Here is a 5018-nt window from a genome sequence, read left to right on the forward strand (position 1 = left end):
AAACTTCCCTGGCAACTCTGCATAGACCCAGACAACACCTTAGGGATCCGTCTAGCTTATTAATTAGTCTTCACACTCTTGTCTGGTTTCTAACATTTTAGAGCCAGCTTGTAGAATCAGCTCAAGTTATAAAACCTGCTGCATCAGTAAGTTATTTCCCATAACACTAGAGGCACAATTAAATCAGTCTTTATAGCTTCTTGAAGATTTCATATTCAGTTACCTGATGCACCAGAAATTTCTCACTTTACTAAGTCAGGCATTTCCATTCTGTATTACTGCAATGAACTTCTTTCTGAGCTTTCTCAAGCTCTCCATTTTAAGTGCCTTGTTTAGAAGAACTCCCAAATGTAACCAAAATGTTCTAGGTAAATTTATGACTAAGAGCTACCTAAACACCCCCTCCCTCAGCTCTCCCTCTTCTACCTCTATTTTTCTTTCTTATTGCTTTGATCAGCTTTTAATTGGCCCACCAGAGACAACCAGAAACCTAGGGAAGAAAGCTCATTGTCCTCTACCTCAGTGTCTAATGTTTGCTCTGTGATGTTCTTCTGCTCTTCTTTGATAGGTCTTTAAGGAGTAATCTCAGAGAAGCCCATTTTTAATAGTTGACCAACTTGAATAAAACCAAGAAAGATGTGGGAATATATAAAGATAAATTATACTCCAACAGAATAGAAATATGATGCAGCTCTGACAAATCGGTCCAAACTTTTTGCAAAGAATCCTGCTGAGACCACACTTGGACAAGACTTTGGGACACAGTGTAGGGTCATTTAAAAGAAAATGTTTTAAAATGGATTTATTATTTACCAGTGGACATGATTTCATACTTTAAAAGAAATATAATTTGTAATGAAACACCCTTACCCCACACACTACCCTACAGTGAATGATACCTACTTGTTCACAAATAGAGATAGCAAACTTCATAGGACAATTTGTTATTTATAGGACACTTTCATAGAAATCATCTCATTTGATCCTTACATCAGGTAGATAAAGTATTCTCCAGTCCATTTCAGTAACTAGGATGCTGAACTCAGCATTTCCCCAAGATCACATATGTAATTAATGAGGGAGTTGAGCCTCTAATCTTATCTTCTTACTTCTGACTATTCTCTTTTTAGTGGCCTTGAAACTGATGCTCGAGCATGAGTACCTGACTGTGCCTGTCATTCCAGAAGAGTCCAAGGCCCACCCTGGGTCTGCAACCCTCAGCACCATCAAGGTTAAGGGGAACGATGCCAACTGTCCCATCACACACCAAATAGGAGACAGGTCAGTAAAGCTGACCATTTTTAACCACCTTAGCCACAGAGGGTGCTCAGCAAGAACACCCTTCCAACCAAGTTGCACAATTTACAGAGGAAACACCCTGTGTATCACTTCTCCAAGCCTTTCCCTTTTACCAGCTGTTCCTCTTCCATCTTCCCACTAAACACCCCATTGCCTTTATTTTTTTTAAGATTTATTTATTTGAGAGAGAGAGCTCATGTGCACAAGTGGGGAGAGGGGCAGAGGGAGAGGATTTCAAGCAGATTCCTCGCTGAGTGCAGAGCCTGATGCGGGGCTCAATCCCAGGACGCTGAGATCATGACCTGACCCAAAACCAACAGTTGGACTCATAACCCACTGAGCCACCCATGAGCCTAGTTGCCGTTATTTCACTAAGATTTTCTGCATTTCCTGCTTGTTATTTTGTCCAGTGATTATTCTGTCCATTCTCATTCTACACAATGAGAAAGCCACAAAAACTTTCACCTAGCTTAAAAGCAATTAAAGCCAAAGTCTACCATGACCCCAGAGAAGACTTAAATCTCCACCCACCACCCATCCTGTGCTGGCAGGCTTCTCCATACAGGATATAGCACATTCAAGAATACATGCTCCCACCCTTGCCTAATTTCTGACTTATGCTGTAACACAGAGTCTCTAAGCAACCTAAAATTACTTATACTCTTTCTGGCCTCTGAAATCAGTGCTCCCTGCCTTGGCTACATATGCAAATTCTGAATAAAACTGTCTGCCCTCATAAGACTTAATATTTTAAGATTTATTTATGTATTGTTTAGAGAGAGAGAGTGTACATGGGGGGAGGTACAGAGGGAGAGAATCCTCAAGAAGACCCCCCACTGAGCATGCAGCCCAATGCCAATGTGGGGCTGGATCCAACAAACCCATGAGATCATGCCCTGAGCTGAACCAAGAGTCAGACACAACTGACTGAGCCACCCAAGTTCCCCAAGACTTACATTTGAAACGGAACTCATGATAAAGACAAATTCTGTGTGAATTTTCTGGGTCTACACTGTGCCTAATAACCATGGACTATATTTATAAGGCACCAAATATTTATTAAGTTGAGTCATAATTATGGAAAGAGTCAGGTATAGGCATTCTGATAAAATGCTTATTTTAATCACTGCTTCAAGAGAAATATCAGATAACTGCTATAAGAGCATAAAGAGAACAGATAGTAATATCTAAACTACAGCAAGGTAGCCTTGAATGTTCCAATATCTCTCACTACCGAGTTGTGTCATTTACACTTAAAAGCAGTTTCCACACAAATGAGACTATGAAACTCGGTGGGCCCGTTAGCCATTTTAAAATTATTTTAAACAGGTTTTTCTACATTTCCTTCAAAAATCAAATGTGTTCTCTAGTTTTGGCCACTTTTTTTTTTTTTCATTTTTGGTCACTGAATCTACCTAACACCATTTTTTTAAATTCAATAAACCAGAATTTCTATTTTTGACTAGTTTTCAGGTGGGCCAATAGCTGTCCCCAGTGTTTCACATTTTCCCATTACTCTTTATCAAAATTACCGTGTATATTATGCCCTTATGTGGTTTAAACACCAAATGATTTCATGGGTTACTTTTTTTTAGATTATTTATTAATTTATTTGTCAGAGAGAGAGAGAGCACAAGCAGGGAGAGCAGCAGAGGGAGAGGGAGAAGCAGGCTTCCCGCTGAGCAGGGAGCCTGATGCAGGGCTCGATCCCAAGACTCTGGGATCATGACCTGGCCAAAGGCAGACACTTAACCTGAGCCACCCAGGCACCCCTCATGGGTTAGTTCTATCATTTCCAAATTTTTGATGGAGAAGCTGGGACTCATAGCACCTAAGTGGCCTCATAGAGGACTTTACAAAGGGCACTACTGAAGATGGTGAGTGGATGTAGAGAGATGGTAAGCAGGGAAGATAAGCATTCCAGGTGCAGAAAATGGCCAGCCAGGCCTGAGTGGAAGTACACAGCTGAGTGAGGACCAGCTGCCCCAGGATCTTTCATCAGTGCAGACATCCCCCTTTGTCACCATCCTGTAGCTCATTCCTTGAATGACAGAAGGACTACCTTGCCTCTGGTGAAATATAATAGGCTTGTGATATTTTATAAAGAAAATATAAAAAATACTCCTTTATTCTATAATAACTTTTTTCCCACTGACTTGGACCCAAGTTTCAAAATTACCCCGTTATACACAGAATCAATACACACTGAGTTTGTATACTGTTCCTTGACACTGACACTGTGTAACTTTGCAGAGACTCACCTAAAAAAATGCAGGTAACAACACCTACTCCATATGGTTTTTGTAAGGACTAAACAAAATAATCTGTGAAAGCATCCAGTGCCTGGGACAAAGAAGTATGGTTTGGGGCCAATCTCAATGAATTTGGCTGAATTTGGCTATATTTGGCTAGTGTCTCCAATCCAACCTAAAAAAGAGCAGGCAACCAGCTACTGGAGAGTTTATCCAATAACTCAATAATTAGTAACTAGGAATTTAATCTACCAGCTGTTTTAAAAAGTTGTAAAATGTTTTCTGTTTCTCTGCAGAATCATGCTGATGCCCAAAAAAGACATTAAAAATTATGTACAGACAATTGTGTTGAGGTAAGTGGCTTAACTTTTTAATACTTCCCTCCTGGTGCATCAGCTAAGCCATTAGTACCAAGGGCAAATCTGGACTTCTTCCCAGGATCCCATCTGCTCCCTGAAGCTTATTTTAAATAATAATCTACTTATTCTAAGAAGGGAGATGTTCCCATCACATTAAACTGAGAGGTTTGGTGTCCCAGTTATTTTTCGTAGGGACTTAACAGCTCAAATAATTTCAACCTAAATGTTGGGAGTTGAGGGGAATAGAAACAATCTGGTATTAGATATTAGTCCAAGCAAACCTAAGTTAGGAGGCACTGGTGCTCTGAAAAAGGAAATACACAAAGGAGCAGAAAAAGGGCCAGATGAGAAGTTGAGTCCAGCAACCTACCGGCAAGTCAAGAGTCAGGAAGTCAGAGACAGAGAGGCAGGAGGGAGATGAGGCAGAGCAACAGAACATGGCAGATGAAGCTGGCACAAGGTTCTACCATCAAAGACAGGAATGGCGTGAGGTTAACATTTGAAACATCTGCCCAGTGTTGGAATTGGGAGGACACAATTCTTAGCTAGGAACCCAGGCCAAATAACCAGCTATCAAATATGAAGGAGAATTTTCAGTTTCATCTCTCTAATCTTGTTATCTGACAACACTAACCAAAGAATTAGAAACACTTCTCCTTTGCCTGTAGGACACTGAGGTCTTCATGCTAACTCCTGGCCTTTCTTAGACAGCTTTTTTAGCTGGGTCTGCCAGCTTCTAAATATTAGTGTTTCCTTCCTACTCTCTCTAAATGATCTCATTTCAAGACTATACTTTCAGGGATCATTTCTATAGTTCGTTACTAAATGATCTCATTTCTTCATGCTTTATCCACCACCTATGAAGAGAAGCCCTGTAGATTAGTATCTCTCCTAGATCTCCTTTCTGAATGCCAGCCCCATTTGTCAAGTGTTTAAAGGCCATCACATGGACATTCCATCACCTCCAGCCCATCCATACTTCCCCCAGTCAGTCATTCTCTCTCTCCCTTTCTCTTTCCCTTCCTCTCTCTCCCCCCTCCCTGCTTCCTTTCCCACTTGCCCATACACACACATGCACATCCACACTTACATATACCTTCACAAGCAA

The 5018-nt window shown here is 40.8% G+C and overlaps 1 pseudogene; it reads left to right on the forward strand.

Moving 5' to 3' along the window:
* The first annotated feature begins 4693 nt into the window (after positions 1-4693).
* LOC116627773 lies at positions 4694-4789 on the forward strand (annotated as a pseudogene).
* Positions 4790-5018: the final 229 nt, after the last annotated feature.

This window comes from Phoca vitulina, unplaced genomic scaffold (genome assembly GCF_004348235.1).
Source record: "Phoca vitulina isolate PV1807 unplaced genomic scaffold, GSC_HSeal_1.0 scaffold101, whole genome shotgun sequence".
NCBI lineage: Eukaryota > Metazoa > Chordata > Mammalia > Carnivora > Phocidae > Phoca > Phoca vitulina.